This window comes from Corvus brachyrhynchos, unplaced genomic scaffold, assembly GCF_000691975.1.
Source record: "Corvus brachyrhynchos isolate BGI_N302 unplaced genomic scaffold, ASM69197v1 scaffold523, whole genome shotgun sequence".
Classification (NCBI taxonomy): domain Eukaryota; kingdom Metazoa; phylum Chordata; class Aves; order Passeriformes; family Corvidae; genus Corvus; species Corvus brachyrhynchos.
The window spans coordinates 1121084-1138666 of record NW_008237265.1 but is presented as its reverse complement, the minus strand read 5'-3'; the positions used below and the strand labels follow the sequence as shown (position 1 = coordinate 1138666).

Genomic DNA, 17583 nt, shown 5'->3' with positions numbered 1-17583 from the left:
CAGGAATGCAGATGCATCCACCATGGCAGAAGCATTTGGAACTTCACAGAGAGAGCAGCCTGGAGGTAACAGTGCCATCAGGTTTGCTGAGATAGGCATCTTCTGATTGTCTCACAACAATTAAGAAAACCTTAGAGTTAAATAATTATGAAAGAGAAGAGCAACTCTGGGCCACCTTTTGTGATTCACAGGTTTCAACTAAACCATAAAGAACACAAGATTAAGCCTCCTGGAAGGTCTGGTAATTTTGTTACCCTATGTATATTGTCATCATGATCAACTGTGATTTGATTTTAATTTTTTAATCCAGAGGATTTACTTAATCTGCTGTAAAATTATAAATACAGCTAAACTGTTTGGGGTTGACATCCTCACTAAGAGATAAATAAATCTGTGGCATCATATACAAACAGTTCAGTGAACACCCAGCATTATTAGCACCTGAAAAGACACAGTCAGAACTGAAAGCTCAGTCAGAAGACTTAGCCATTTGTTGTAGCTTTGAGTTTTCTAAGAAAACCAACACCCTGAAAATAAATCTCAATTCAACACAGACCATGTGCACTAAGTTCCCAAGATAACACAGCAACAACAGTGGTCAAGGGATTTGTCCTGATGGAGAAAAAGAAGTTTACATTAAATGTTTTGGGGACTGTCAGGAACCATCAGGTGTAAACCCATCACCTTGACAGCTCATCTCATCTTAGATTGGTGTCTCAAAATTTAGCTCTGTTAAAACCTCCACAGCAAACCTAATCACATGTTAAGAAAACCAGTACTGCTTGTAATACAGTCTCAAAAGTAAAAGCAGAAAGACTGGAATTTACACCAGAAGTTAGAGAAAAAAAGTGGCTTTATTTTTTAAAGACTTACTTTGAAAATGTCGTCTTGTGCATGTCAACTGTTGGCATCATCAACAAAAATAAATTCTTGCTTTTAACAGAAGTAACTGAAAAGACAGGCAACTTAAGATGTCATTACACTTTCTCCTGGATTTTAACCACCACACGTTGCAATAAAAGCAGTGACAGAAAGAAAACATGATTAACTGACAGCCAGTCTGGAAAAATGCGGCACTAGGTAATGGTTTCACCTCCAGATCAAGTCAGTGCACGTTTAAAAAATTTCTAGTACCCTCCTGAAGGAATTAAACTACCTTCTACAGCCAACAGGGTCCCCTTTTTCAGTTTTCGCCTCTTACACCATCTTATGTGATGGATTTCTCCCCACACTTCTACATCAAAGTTAAGAGTTGTACCCTGCCCTTTTTTCCACTTCCTACTAAGACGCTTCAAACTACACAGAAGGATGAGAAATGCTCACCTAGGCACATGATCTCTTCTCTAGTAGCACAGTAATGTTTCTTTTGGCCTTAACTATGCTGCTCACACCTACACACTCCAACAAATGTAATTTTTCAGACCTGTTCTTTGACGAGATGCATCATTATTTTCTTCTTAGCCCGTATAACATGAGACTGTCACCTCTGTCACACTCCCTCCAAACCACTATTTGCTGAACTGTCTACAAGGACTTTGGCATCAGTACGAAGACTATTTGTGCTGACCAGAACTGCCTAGGTGAACACTTTGCCTCTGGGACCACCAAACACAGCAGTCCATGGTCTGTGACTGGCCTCCCGGGTTCTGTAATAAATCTCCATATTACTGCATGGAAGGGATACTCTAAAAAGAGTGTACACTAAGTAAAAATAAGCTGTGTCTTTGGTTCTACATGCCAAAGCAAACAAGATTAGTACTCCACAAAGAAAATAACCAAGTTATTTACCACTTTGGAGTTTTACCAAGTATTTGATACAGCCAAGCTAAAGCTGAGGATTTTAGGATATTTTCATTACAACTTGTTTTTGAATACTTGGGTCTCAAAACAGCACTGTTTTGCAGAAAAAATATGCAAGCTCCAACATCTTTTCTCTGCTTCTGGAGTAAAACTTCTTAATCATTCAATTTCACAACAGTGATTGAAGCAAAATGAAGAAACCAGTATTTTGATAGCAAGGTCTCTGTGTTCAGTGTTCCATAACAATTTTGTGGCTGCAGAGATGCTGTGTCATTCCAGACAGAGTGTCTCTCAAAATGGAAACCTGTCCAGAAGGAATTTAGAGAATCAAGCTCCCCAAATGAAGTGAACACAGCTGACACAGAAGCAGAGAGTGCACGATACTGTAGCCCAGCCTTCCTTACTTCCATTGGTAAAATGGCACTGAAGTCAACTGAAGCCCTCTGTACACAAGGAACCATAAGTTGCCATGAAGACTGAAGAGGAGAAGTCTTCGCTAGGAGAAAATAAGAACAAACCAACCCCCAAGAGACTCCGTCAGGGGAGGAGGGGAGGAACAACAGGAAGGAAGAAGAAATCACTACAAATCTGGCATCTTTAATTCAGAAAAACATCAGAGCTCTTGCAATTCCCACAAACTAAACAAGGAATCACACAGCTACTGTGGAAAAGGGGGAAGAGTCCAGCCAATTCTGTTTAGAGAAGGAAGTAACGGGAATACCATGCCAAGCACAAGAGGAATTTCATTTGATGGAGAATCTACATTTCAATTTAGCCATTGAACCACTGCAGGTCATGCCAAAGGACATTTTTTTGTTCCATGTTTGTTCCTTACCTGTCAATAAGAAAATAAGCTTTTCCCCTGCTCCTCACTAGAAGGGTCTTGTAATATGTTGGAAAGGTAGTTCACTGTTTGCACCAGCTCACTGCTGAATGACAGTGCCCATAACACAACACAGCTTACCACACTCCTGGAAGAGCTCTCACCAAAACCCCTGCCATGCTGCTGTGCTTCAGAAATGGTGGTTAAGACACCGCTGGTCGGTCCAAAAGATCCTCAATTCAAGAAGGCAGAGGAAATGAAAAGCTGCGTGTTTAGCTCCCAGCTGAGTCTGGAAGTTGTGGAAGGTATACATAACACTTCACAAGGAAAGGGAACAGGAAGCCATGAAAGAAAAGAGTCATTATGCTGAAATGGTAACATTTTCGTGAGGTTACATAGGCCAAATGAGCATATCCCAGAAAAATGTGAATCAAAGCCTGGGTAAAAAAACAGAAAGCAGTATAAGTGACAGCAGATAGAAAAAAAAGAAAAAATAGAAAGAAAAAAAAAACTTTAGAAGAGCAAAAAATATCAGATCAAAAACCATACAAAATAAGAAAAATCCTAAGAGTTGATGCACAAAAATTGAAGAGTGCAATTACATTTGATATTAGTAACTAGATAATAATAACTGAGAAAGCAAAAATAGGTTTCTTTGCAAGGGCCTCTCCTGCACAGGGTGCTGGCAAAAAGTAAGTTCAAGATGGATTAAGTCAGGACTGACACAGCAGAAGAAGAGGGGAAAAACTGATTAACTAAGAGTAAGCCACCATGTTCTCAACATTTATGAGGGGATTAAGTATTTAAGGGTTGAGCGGAAAACAGAAATATGTAATGGTCATTAAAACAAGGTATTCCAGCATAGGTACGAAGTGTTTGTAGAAAGTGCTGTACATGACAGAAAAGAAGAAAAAGACAGACAGAAAGATTGCTGAACTTCAGAACCAGAACAAGTTAGCTAAAAGTAGTCACACAGAGCCTCCAGCAGGCCTTTTGACAGGCATAAAGGAGCACATGACAAGAAATGAGGGAGGACACAGAACCACGCTTCTCTCCCAGACCCAAGCCCACCATTAAATTTGCTCATGTGTCTTTGAGCATGTCAACTCAATTGCTTGAAGGAACTTTATGTAGACTTTCTAGAAAGCCCACTTTGTAGTCTATAACAAAAAGTTCCAAAGAATCTAAATTTTAAGATAAACATAATATTTAGAACCATATGCACCCATTCCCCACTGCTGAGGAGATGGGAAAAAACCCTCAGAGGAGTAGTAGAGGTGGAAAAAAAAACCCCAAATGGATGTGTCTGTTGATAGTAACAACATTGGATGAAGTCATGGGGAATTAACCACTTTAGCTTTGCACCTGGCTGAAGGGCAGAGCTGTGCTGACAGACAGGCCACTTCAGTTGACTTGTTTGCACAAACCCACACGCAAATTTGGCACAAGTCAGCAAAACACAGTCTTCATGGTCTGGGAGGGAGGAAAAAAGTCTTTTCCCTGAATGACAAAAGCCTTCAGCTGTCACCAGTAATATGACTAGTCCCAATGTGCTGTAGGGATGGCAGGTTCACCAGTAGGATGTTCCTATCTGCACAAGAAGAGATCTTCTGCAACATCATCTGTTCCAGTGTGGATGCCATTCCATCACAGCACTGCCACACAGCATCAGGAGCTCTGCAGAGCTCCAGCTGAACCTGCGGAACCCTTGTACTCCAGGCAGGACTCCAAGAACATGGTGCTGGTATCACCATACTATTGGAGTAAATGTAAGGAACACTCAAAACCTCCAAATGATTGAGATTGAAATGATATAAAAATACAGCATTAGGATTAAAAAGAAATCAGACACCACCACTTGAAAAGGAATGGGAGTGCTAAATGGAGTTGTAGGTTTAATCAACACTTCCCCCAGAGCAGTGGGCAGAGATGACACAAGGTATTAACAAGTGAGAAAAATGACAACTCTGAACACACTGGCACCATTTCAGTTAATATGAGAAGGAAAAAAAACCAGGGTAAAAAATGAATAGACATCACTAGCTATCCATTCTCAAACCAGAAAATTATTTTACGTAATAAGTATGATATAAAAGAAATGCTTTCAAGTTTCCAGTAGGAAGAGATGAAGTTTTCCTTTCACTTTCCTTTAAAAACCCAAGTAATGAATACATTATTTCTTCTTGTGATTTCTGATCAGACAGATACACCATAACCTACCAAATGTACAAAATTTACCTGCCTACTTCAGATAGCTATGATCACTAAAACTATCTACTACATGAAGACCATGTATCCAGATTTTCTCAATTCATTATCCCTAGAAAGAGCCTAAGAAACCCTATCATCTGCAAGGCTATTTTGTTCTTCTAGCTAATTAATTGCTTTTCTTATCATATAAGCCATAATAAAAATAGAAAGTCACACTGAATGAAAGCTTTATAAGATACAAGCTGCTCTGGAGAGAGTATATGTAGACATATACACATGCATGTTCATGTATGTATAGATACACACATGGTTTGTATGTGGGTGTATCTATGAAAATACACATACATATATGTATATGTCCTGGCCCTGTTTTAAAGAAAAAGCATCCTGACAGAACCCAAGCTCTAAACTTCTCAGGTGGCAGACAAGAGTTTCCAATGGAGCACAAAGCTCCTGGAGCCCTGGGAAGCCAAGCCCAGCCAACTTGAACGGACAGCGGCAAACAAAGAGCAATCAGCTTAACAGCCTGAATCAATGGCTCCAGCCTTGGTTTCCAGTTGGTAAATCCATGTCATGAATATACTTCTTGCTGCCTCTGCAGAAGACAAGCTTGAGGGGGTACATTCCGTGGCAGCTTAAAACAAGCTAAGTCAGGGCTACCAGTGAGCACCTGAGTCCCTCATGCCAGCTCACACATTAATCCAGCAAGCTGACTCAGAGCGCTACATCAGTCACCAACCGACGGTACAACTGTGGAACCCTGGGTTCAGAGAATTTCAGCCTTTCAGTGCTGACAGGCAATGATCTTCAAAAGCACACTGCATTTGACCTGAGGCCTTGGGAAAGGCTTCCCAGATTACGTAACAGCACTGAGATTGTTGCTGTGTAATTAAAGTTATATCACTGCGTGGAATATATAGAGATGTAGAAAATTTAGGTTTCTGGGATATAGTAACAATATGGAGGATTTTGGGTGTGGATTAGTTCTTCTTCTTTCCTCCTTCTTCTTCACAAGTCTGGGTGTTTTGGTGTTGGTTAAAAAAACCTGCAGTGTGGAACATGCATGTTTAGTTACTGGATTATAAGTAAAAATAAATTAGTTGGCATTCCATAATTGAATAGATTGGACTTTAAAAGACCTTGAAAGGTAGCACTTGGGGGCCATTTTTACCTTGTTAACTTAGAGGCACACTCTATGCAGCTGTAATATAGATAAGAAATAATAAACATATGAGTCCGAAGAAAAGCCTGGCGTCTCCTGCATTTTAATCCGAACTCTGAGTAAAAGAACTTGCGAGACAGAGGTAAAACAAAAATAGAAAATTAATATACAACCAAGTAGAATAAACAAATGCAGCAGTAAATCACATCCAGACAATCTTCAGCCATTTCTGGTTCCCAGCTCTGGCTCACCGTGGGATCCTGACAGCCATTAAAAGGCTGAGTTTGAGAAGACAGTGGCTGGGAAGACAAGAATCTCAGTACCTGCAAGCCTTTGGTGTTACTTGCCACAGAAATGCACACTGTGTTATCCTCACGTGAGAGAGCTCCACTACTTTCAGTAGATCCATGCTAATGCTCTCCAATTCCACTTTTACAGTGACTGAACCCACTTCTTTTGGATAACAAGGGTAATAGCCACTTGGGCAGAACACAGAAGAAAGGAAAGGACAGTCTACAAAGTATTTTACTTCTAAACTTTTAAGAAGGCAGGTAATTTAAGGTCTACCATGGAGCAAACAACCATCTAGAGTCTATGGAGCAAACAGTATGATGGATTTCTGGTCTGCTTCAAATCAAACACAAAGAAAATAGAGTACTTGTGAGTTTGTTCCCTGACTTGGTCTCGAGTGAAGTCATACAATCTACCCAAAGCAGCAGGCTTAGGGCAGCAGCTACAGGCAGAGGGACTGGGTCAAGCAGCCAGACGTGGTAACCTTTTCTACGTGCACAGCTGGAAAAAGACACTTTGTCAATAGTCTTTGGACCGCTGTTCTTCTGCTTTGTGTATTTAGGTTAAGGCTCCTTGGGGCACTGACTACTTGTACACACAAAGCACTTACACCAGTGGCAGTAGTTAATATAACCCTAAAATGACAGAAGACAAACAGCAAGGGCTGGGGGAAGCTGGCACATTTGTACTCACAATGTATTTAGAGGATATCAGCCTCTTGAACTCAACGTATTCTAGAAGCAAACACAAAATTTGCCACCTTTTTTCTTTAATATAAGTTTCTCTTCTGTCTAGAATAACTCCATAGATGCCAGATCTTAAAAGAGCCAACAATAAATTACTAACAGCACGAAGAAAAATAGCAACTCACAATAGAAGTGTTCAGACAGGTAATTTTCCATACTTCTTCCCATCCTCTCAGCTGCACTGAAAGACATGTCTTTATGTGGACTCAAGAGCAAGCTATTTGAAGCTTAAGCCTCTGAACCTTACAAATTTTCAACATGAAGATATGGTCTATAATGAAAAGTTTTGAAATCAACTCATCCTTAAATATTTACAAATACCTAGTGATAAAGACCAAATACACAAACCCACACAATGTTATTTTCTCAAAAGCCACCACATAATCTCATACATTTCTAGTTTTTAATGTGTATGTTCAGTTACATGAATTATAAATCAAATATACTTTAATAATCTTCAGAAGATATTTCCTAGATGCACAAATAGTATTTACTACTATGAACCTATTAGAAGTTACACCTTCCCCTGTAGTTCCTGTAACTTGACATTAGACTTTATTTACACAGCCTGTCAAAAGATTTCTCCTCATACACACAGAAAATAACTCTTTTGTTATCTACTCCTACAAGCCTAGCCCTACCAACCAAAGTGGAATGATCCTATTCTGTTGTCAGACAGAACAGACATTAGAACTACAGTTTCTGTGATTTAAATGAAATGTCATTGTCATGTGCAACTAATGCAGGACTTTTCTTCCTTCTTAAAAATACTTTTAATCTCTGTTGACTCTCTTCTTTTTCCTTTATTTAACCCACAGAGGTATATTTTCTCAACATCTGATCAATACCTCTTCTTTCCATTGTGCCCTTTTCTTTTTCTCTCCAGTTCTGCTCCTTACACGTATCTTCCTTTTCTAGTATTTTCACTAGGACAGAAGTTGACCTTTTAAACACACAGCTTTTGAAACTGGATAAACTGTTTGAAACTTCAGCTTGAGAAAGTGATAAGCATGAGTATTTTTCCACTGTAGTACAATTTAACTGCATTTTGAGTAAAAGCAGAAGGATCACAGCTCTGTCCCCAGACATCAGAAGACAGAACTGCATTTCAAGTTAACCATTTAAACGTGAATCAGAACAAAATGAGCAGAATTCGGAATTCAAGGAAGCCCATTTCATTGCTGTTAGAGAAGCTGAAGGATGTGGTTACATGTTGGTGGTTCAATTTCTTTATCTACATCTTGTCCCAAAGCAGCTGACCGACTTAACAGCCATCCCACTTCACCTCAAAGAAAGAGCAATGCTATTTTTTGCCAATAGATAGACTACTCCAGCTGTGCTTTCATGTATAACAATTGACATTTGAAAGGGAGAGACATTTCAAGGAGGAAGTTAGGCTTGTATATTCTCATTTTGCTGACATAAATTATAAAAACAGGTAAATAAGTAATAAATAGGTAAGTAAGCATAAAGTATGACTGTACAGAAAAAGCAGTACCACAAGCTGAGCCAAATGCTAAGCACTCAATAGGAATGCCTTACGCTGGTGGATATAACAAGAAGATTTTTGTAAGTGTACTTAATAATTTAGTTAAGCAAAGATATATAAAAATGCTACTCCTGGGTATCTACTGCAATATCAGGCAGGTTCTAGGTCAGGGAAAAAGCATATCAAGTGATGCCTCTTTTTTCCTTAGGATCTCTAGCATCTCCCTTATACTGAAAGGTTTGTTTTCTTTCTCTTTTTTAACCAAAATTGAACTATTGAACTGGAGATCACATGTCAGTACTGAGGTGTGTATATATATATATGCTGAGAATGTACATACACAAAATCTTATATGCCCAACATCCCTCCCAAGTTAATCCATTACATAAATTCTTGGCTTTGAAATACTGAAAAACTTAAATCATCAACACAGTCTTATATTTCTTCTTAAATTTATTCATCACGCCATGAAAGCCATTTTTCTGTCAAAGTAGACAGCCTCTTCAGGAGAAAGGGGGAAGGAAAATAAAATGAAAAAAAAGTGGGAAAACCATCATCAAAGGGCTCAGAAGTCTTTAAAAATTTCCAAAACAACTGCATCTCTCTAATCTAGCATTTGCTAACAGTGTCACTATATTCAGCTTTTTTCTGTGCCTGCCACTAAGCAGTACATTCAAAGAGATGGTCCCAAAGCCTTCTGAAAAGCCAAGACATGAACCTTCACCCTGAAGCAGTCCCCTCTTCCCACCCACCCACCTCCCCTACTCATTACCTCCTTACTGCTGACTTAAACAGTATACAAAGTCAGTGACTGAAAAGAACATTCTGCCTATTTTAATTCTAAATCTTAAAAATCCTCACCACAACTCAAGTTAGAAAGATTAGATGATCATTGGTTGAACCCTCAATATCCTGTAAGTAAAAGAAAAAGATTTAGTGTTAAACAGCAGCTGTATTTTCACTTAGCTACGCAGACACTTCATAGCCACTTTGCCATACTGACTTATGTCTGGGTGTTTGAATAAAAATAGCTAATGTGCTTGCTTGTTACACCATGAAATAAAGTGCACAAAGCAATTGCCAGGACTGGTTTTGCCCATGGAAGGCAATGGTCATGAATAGCTTGTATTTGCAGAAGGCTGTCAGAGGAGCTGCGTGCCTGCACTTCCTCCACAGCTTTCTATAGGTTTAACCACACATGAGGCAGAAGGGAAAAAGACACCACATATTTCCTCATTTCACAACAGGTCACACCTGCAGGAGAGCTTGCAAGTCATGCAGGCCTCAGTTGCAGAAAAAAATTCAAATCCTTTAAATTTGAGAGGCTGGAAAGATGTGTGTCTCTTCATGGAAATAGTATCTTGGGAAAATGTGCAATGACAGTAATAGTTAATCAGTATTTCACAACTTCCTTTTGCTGTCCCGACCAGTATCTTGGAGATTTGAACTTGTACACCTGGTCTTTTTCATCCGTTTTTTTCTTGAAGGAGTTAAATTTCTTTCAGTAATATTTAGACAGGAAACAGGCAACAAATGGACTGCTCATACAATCATGCCTGGGCTGGATAGACATATTTTTCAGGCGTCTTCAAATAGGTCTGCCTGGAAATCATGGCAGACAGCGAAGTGAGCCACACTGAGGAAACAAGCTTTGTCACCTGGATGGTAACCAAACATGGATTATGGTTACTAAAAGTGTGGCATTGTATCTCTAACATTATGAATTATCTAACGAGCAGAACAGAGGACTGAGAAGCTGACAGTATGCCCATACTGTGTCAGCCATGAGAAATCAGGGATTTTCACCAGCTGGACAAGAGACGTCACTCCACCAACCAGGAAAATCAGACCTATTCAGCTGAAAAGTTACATGCAAGAAAAACCAAAACAAAAAAGTGACATAGTGAGAAACACTATAGAAACAAGGTAGCAGCAGAAAGTGCAAGTACAAGCAGCTCTCTTAGCTTTATTAGACTTTATTGTAAATCTCCTACTAGTCAGGACAACATGAAGTTTACCAGCTCTGCTAAGAATGCTGCCCATCTACCTTCAGCTGCCCTGTCTTCCTGAGATGCAGGACTGTGAACATACAGACTGGTCACTGGAGATTACACTTCTACAGTAAGGCCTCCCAACACCTAAGCTTGAGAGCTTTTAGGAAACTGAAATGACATGGGTGTAGCCTGGGAGAAAAGGGAAGAAGGTTCGGAGTCCTCTTGCTAGGAGAAGAGACTTACAATCAATGCAGAACTCCAAGCAGACTATGGGAAGAGAGACTTTCACAGCCTGTCCTCAGTTTGGAGCACACCTGCCTTACACACAAGGTCTTCCAACAGGTGGAGGGAGCCCTCCTAAAGTGGTGACACCATTTGCCTTCTGGTGATCTGGATTCAGTCTATTGCATATTTTGAGACTTATTAGAACCCAACAACATTTCAACCCAATGCACTAAGATTACTGCTGTACTCCTTTGCTGGAATAGTTTTTCTTCTTGCTTAAAAATTGGCAAACATTTATGAATCTTTGTGGAAACCAAGCTGAAGCTTATTCTGTTTGCTCCCCAACTGTTCTTAGTGAGAGGCCTCTACCTAAATTGTCTTAGTTTGGAAAGGCACTTCTGAGCATGATGGCATTAGAAGAATGACATGTAACACAAAGTTTCTTCCCTCTCCACCTCCCTTCCCTCCCAGCTTTCCAGAGTTCAAACAGACTCCCATGAAAGTCAGGGAAAGCAAAACTGGAAAGCAAGAGAAAAAAATCCTGTGTCCCAAGTATGACTTTTCAAGTAGGGAGGTATGAAACCCCAACACCTAAGCACTTGTAACAAAACACCTGCGCGAACTGGATAGGTGATAGATGCTATACGTATTCCAGGTAGCATTAATAGGATGAGCAGAAAGTAACCCCGTGCCTGTTATTCAGGCAAACGTTCTTGGCAACTTCAACCCAGCTCTGACATTAAGGCTTGTTTCAGTAGCAGGATGGCTGAGAGAAACTCTCTGAAGCATAGTTCGGACTCTTTGCACGTATCTGTAAGATGGTGTTTAGAAGCCTGTCCTGCTTGAGGGACTGCACAAACTTAGTGAAATATGCACTATAGAGAAAGGCACCCCCCTGCAAGGACCATCTTGCAGGTAGAAACCCAAGTTCTGGCACGGGATTTGAGTCTACAAAGTCTGAGGTGAATGATTCCTACAGCTAGCAATCGAGAAGCAAAAACAACACTTGGGCTATTAAAAGTATGGCATTTATATCTCTAACACTATGAACTACTCAGCCTCTAAACATGCTTTACTAGGGGTTCAGTAGGAGCAAAATGCAGCACTGAATCAATTTTATCCAGAATAGTGTGGGAGGAGGGAGAGTTCCTTTCCTATTTTGAGAGCAACATCTATGCTACACATGCAGAGCCAAAGCCTTCTAATCCAGCAGGCTGAATACATACTAGTTATTCAAACTCAAGAACGTGTGCATAAAAGGAATTTCATACAATTAGTCCCTGTTGTCCTCCTCAGTTTATGCTCTCTGTAAAGTTCTCATTCCAGTGTTGCTATATTACACACTCAGACCCATCTTTTTGCCTCCCACAATGCCTTCAGTAATGCAAAAACACTAGACAAGCAGGCAAGAATATGTAAAAAGAGAGTATCTGTACAGCCACTGATCTATCATTTAGTCAACAGACTCAATTCATAGATCATTTTAGTAAAGCAAAAATCAAGTGAAGCACAGTGAAAATGGGTAATGCTATTTAAGTCTCAACATTAGAAAAATGTGTCAGTTTTCTGCCAAACTAATGTAATGGAACACAGTTCCATTATGAATTTATGAAGAATTTTGTCATATTATTTTAGCAGACCACAGATCACTCTGGATAGCATGCAAAAAGATCTTATGGAGAAAAAAATTACATTTATTCTCAACTAATGAAAGCTTCTGCACATCTCTAGTTTTGTATCTTTATTTGCTAAACAAATGACAGAAGTTTATATCTTCAGCTTGAACGCAAAGAAGAGTGCAAATGTACCTGAGGAGGTCTGTGCAAGGAACTGATCCTAGTTTATGAGGAACAGCATGAAAACTCTTATTGCACAGGGAAAAATTAGTTCAAAACACACTTAGAGAGAGAAGCTGTGAAAGTCACTGGCAACATAAGTGTCATGTTGTAACCAGGAAGGAGCAGAGATAACTAAATTCCCCTCAAAGAAGAACATTGTTTCAGGAGTTCCTTTCATACCTTACAGCTTCAGACAGTGAAAGCACAGAAAAGCAGCACGATGGGAGCTTGGGAATGTCCCCCAAAATATTAATTTTGGTGGGTTTTTTTTCAGCTGCCGGAGCATTTCATAGGGACACAACATGGAAGGCTGCCAGCCTTCCCAGAGCCAGCTCCGAGTAGGACACTCTTGGCTCAGCAGCAGAGCACATAGCACAGCAAAAGGAAACACAGTGCCTTGAACTCACGCCCATCTTCGCTCTTGCACTCCATCTACACACCCTACATGCAGATTTGCTCTGAGCCCTGAGCAGCAATTCACTGGTGCCCAACACCATCTCCGCTGGAGACCACGATACCTGCCAGCAGGCCCTACCCACAGGCAAACCAACAACTGCTCAGATTAAAACCAGGCAAATCTAGAAGTTAAGATGCCAAACTTGACCATTAATGTCTATTTTTTGCTTCCTTCAGATGTTACGGGAAGTTACAGAGTAGCTGTAATAGAGTTTTGCTATTTGGAGCTGATGAGACAATACCAATGTAAAGATCAGACACAGTGGAGCAGAGAAGTGGTGATACAAGCTGCCCTGGTGCCATTACTGTCCTCAGACAGCAGGAAGACTGCAGGTTGCACATCCCAGCCTCCTCTCTTGCTCCAGAGCCAGTTTGATCTCCATCAGCTTTGGCACTGGGGTGGGGATACTATTGCACTAGTGATAAACCCCAAGAAGAGGATCCCCCAAGTAACTACGAAGGAGCTTGAACTTACAGTGCTCACTTCACCTTCTTGCAAATGACCCCTGGTCTTCAAACAATTAACAGCTTTAGGCCAGAACAACATCCTGACACACACCACCAGGCCAGCCATCACCTGTGGCTTTTGATTTGTGCAGAAAGTAGAGGCCATGTATGCAACTGGCAGCCCTAAAGGATGATACGTTACCCTTTGTTTATGAGGGGGATACGAAATAAACCACAGAAATATTAGTGATACTGATATGTACTTATTGATACTTAAAATATTCTACAGAAACCCTCCATGTCCCAACACTCATTCTGGGCACAATCCCTAAGGAATTGTTGTACATGTACCATTTGACACATTAGGGACATGCTTACCTTCCTATTACCAAGAAAACCAGCTTCTTGAAAATTCTTAAATAATTAAGGATGTAGCATTACACAACCATGCACAAAATACTACAAGACTGCAAGAAGCATTTAGTCACTATCATAACAACAAATCCATGGGGCAGATTCAGTGGAGTCACAGATCAAATACACGTTTCTTTCAAAGGTTGAAAAAAAAGTGGAAAAGAAAAAGGAAGGGATGTGTCAATCCTTCCACACCTCATCCTTTGACAGTAACTACTCTATGCCATCTGGCTATTAAGAACTGTCAGCACTTGAAGAATATCCATGGTGCTTTCCTGACTGCTTCTACAGAAAGAAAAAACAAAAAAAAGTCCTAGAAAATTCAGCCGACATAGTATAAAGTGAAAGCTATCATCCTGCTGCCTCCTTTTTCTTGGGGGGATAAAAATGCTTCAGCTGTACTTACTGTATTTCTTAGCTTAACTGTATTTTGAAAACAGTGAATATTGCTGAATCAGTGTGAGGATTATGGCATTGAACTTTAAAAACCCAGGTGACGGAGCAAAGCCCCTCACCCTGCACACCCCTCTTACTGCCCAACACTTTGGAGCAGAGCTCACCTGAAGATAAATGCAAGTAACAGAAATCAACATCTACCTTGACTATTTGACATTTCTTATGAAGGCCCAGAAGAGAGCCTGAATTTAGCCCCTGAGGGCTTTGGAAGGCCTACATGAATCTCTTATCTGATAGGCAGAAGAGTGACTGGCCCATCTCACATCCAGTTTTCAGTGACTCCGTATGACTTCACTCCCCCTGTGAGCAGCAGCACAGAGCTCCCAGGGAAGAGTTGATTTGCCAAGGAAGGTGCACAGGCACATGGCAGATACAACCACAACTCCTCCCGTGGGTTGAGGGCTGGCACCCTGCCGGGGCTGGCCTGGGAGACAGAGCTCCCAGCAAAATCCATTTAACACATTCCTGCACAGCTTCTGCCGATATTGTCCCTATGGCCTGGCCAAGCTAGAAGCAAACACCCCTGCCCAGCCAGCTGTCTTTGCTGAAAGAAGAGCGCGCCTTTTTATAAAAACAAAGATAACTGAGCTCACTATCTTCTACAGAAGTTTTTCTGGTGTGATTTTGTTCCATTACATCTGCTTAGGTAGCTAACAAAAGCAGAGCTACTGGAGCATGAATGTTCTCAGGTATCTTTATACAATATGTTACATTTTTAAATGCTTGTTTTGTTTTTCTGGACCTTTCCACATGTATTAAACCCTACAGCATTTTGAAGCTACTGTCTCTAGCACAGGAACTGACACCTTCTCTGCTGCTTTTACATATTTGTTCATTTAAAAAGGGACTTTTAAATTGTGTATTAAGATTTACTAAAGCACTAGTGTATTAAAAAAGCATAACAACTGGAACTTACTACAACTCAGATATTTCTTATAGATTCCATCCTCAAAATATTAATAAGCATACTCAGTAAATGCAAGATTTGCTTGTGAATATCACTATTCTCTGTATCTTTTGTAATTAAAAATGAAAGCTAAAAATACATGTACACCTCCCTGTTGCATACTTCGCTCCACATTCAAGCAGAAACTCCCAGACAACCAACATAAACAACTGTGATGAATGTTTCAATCTCCAATGGGCAGTGGGATGAACACCATAAAAAGTAATTAAGACTTACTATTTTTCCACCTCCCCTCAAAACACAAGAGTCTAAACCAACTCCTGTTTGGTCAGTTGTGACTTTGTAAACTCTGTATCTACCAAACCACACACTGCCAGGAATAGCATGAATCTCAGAGCAAGGATTACAAAATCATTCTGGGGTTTTGGCTGGGGTTTTCTCTTTTAAGAACCCCAACACACATCCTTGCAAAGAGAAACAGTTTAATCTGCTTTTAAGTCTCAAAACTAGCACAGATCTATTTATTCTGCTGGGTTCAAACACTGAATGTTTGAACAAAAAAAGTTAGTCATATGTCAGACAATACAGCTCGCTATGACTACACCCTTCATTTGAAAGAAAAACAAAGAAATCGATTTTATATTTCAACCAGCTGAAACGACAGTAAAAGAAAGTAAACTCTCCTGGGTTTTCTTAAAAAAAAATTTTAAAAATAAAATAATAATTTAAAAAATCCCAGCTTCTCATCTGACATCTAACCAAATGTTTTCTGGCCGCTGAAAAATCCTGCCATTGGTCAGACTCGGCAATAGGCACATCCCATACACCTGGTGATGCGCGCTCAGCCCCGCATCCCGGGCCGGGGGGGACAAAGCCGGGAGCGGGGATCTGTCAGGCCCCGGGCCGGGAGCTCAGGCGAGCGCGATGCCAGGTTAACAATTTGCAATTTGCCTCCCTCCTGGGCGCCGCGGCAGCCCTCCATTTTGTCAGCCGCCTCAATTTAAACGTTTTCCAAGTCGAACGCAGAACTTCAACATTTCTTCGGGAGCCCTCCGAGGCTTTAAAGCATCCCCGACCATTTTACGCAGCCCGCTCGCAGCCAGCGCTCCGGGCTAAGTTTAGCAGGGGAGCCGCGCACGGCGCGGCTCACGGGCAGCGCCGAGCCCCCCGCGGGGCAGCCCGCGGGCTCCTTCCCATCGCTTCTCCCAGCGGCGCCTGCTTGGTATTTTTTCTGGATGTGTAAATACCACATGGATATGACAAAAAGGGAAAGAAATACCAATGCTGAGATAGATACAGAGTCATGCCATTTGCAATACAGCTTCATACCATGGATTGCCAAGATACAAAAAGTCTGGGTTCGTTTCTTTTTACATTGAAATAACTTTACAGTGTTCTGTGAGTTGGCTTTAGAACCAGAAGAGGCAAAAAAAAAAAAAATTAAAATATGCTGAGAACAACTACAAGCAGGATTCATTTTAATGGTTAACAGAAGAACTGTAACTTTGCTCTAGAACAGCATCTATTAAACACACGTAACAAGAGGTAAGCAACTATACAGAAGGTAAAGAGATTCCACCACAGGAGTCAAGTCAGGGGCAGGAAGAGGGAAATCTGGAACTGCATGGTTTTTATTTGGTCACAAAGTTTGAGCTGAGTGTTTAAAATGAAGCACCCTTAAAGATGCAGTACTCCTATTTAAAACAATACAGAAACTTCCCAAGAGACTAGAACCTACATTCTGGAAAAAAAAATTTAAAAATTAAAAAAAAAAAAAAAATTTTTTTTTTTTTTTTTTTTTTTTTTTTTTTTTTTTTTTTAAGAGTGGGAAGCGTGAAGGTGGGAGTGGAGAGGAGCAGAAAAAGGGAACATTTGGAGCTTTGGAGCTCTCTTTTCCCTCTCCTTCCCCCCTCCCTCCCAAGATGGCTTGAAAAAATTAAAAGGGGACAGTGATGAGGGGGACACACACACCAAAAAGCTCGGGAGGACGGAAAAAGTTTGGGGGGCTGGGGGTTTTTGTGTGTGTGTATGGTCTTTTTGTTTGTTTGGGTATTTTTGTTTTGTTTCTTTAAAGCATCAGATTCCCAGAATGACCGAAACGACGACAAACACACGGGAAGAGCAGGCACAAGGAGAGAAACGAGCGAGAGAAAAGAGTTTTGCTGGTCAGTAAACTTCAAGCTGCTGGGATGAGGTCATTGGTATAAAAATAAAGCGATGGCGTCATTTGAAACCAATCCCAGTGAATGAACTCAGCCGGGGGGTGAAGGTGGGGGGAGAGGGTGAAGGAGAAAGAGGAGGAGCAGCGAGAGAGGATCCCTGCG

General features: G+C 40.7%; 1 protein-coding gene and 1 long non-coding RNA gene across 2 annotated transcripts in view; one reads left to right on the top strand and one right to left on the bottom strand.

The window, feature by feature from the left end:
- The window catches only part of DUSP16 (dual specificity phosphatase 16), a 48388-nt gene extending 46896 nt beyond the window's left edge, over positions 1-1492 (bottom strand). The window contains exons 1-2 of the mRNA XM_008630830.2: positions 1479-1492; positions 780-781 (exon numbers count right to left, since the gene is read on the bottom strand). The gene's annotated coding sequence lies outside the window, so the exon portion shown is untranslated. The remainder of the gene's footprint in view (positions 1-779; positions 782-1478) is intronic.
- Positions 1493-16951: 15459 nt separating this feature from the next.
- LOC108445767 overlaps positions 16952-17583 on the top strand; it is a 2535-nt gene continuing 1903 nt past the window's right edge. Inside the window, exon 1 of the long non-coding RNA XR_001860728.1 lies at positions 16952-17424. This is a non-coding gene — a long non-coding RNA (uncharacterized LOC108445767). The remainder of the gene's footprint in view (positions 17425-17583) is intronic.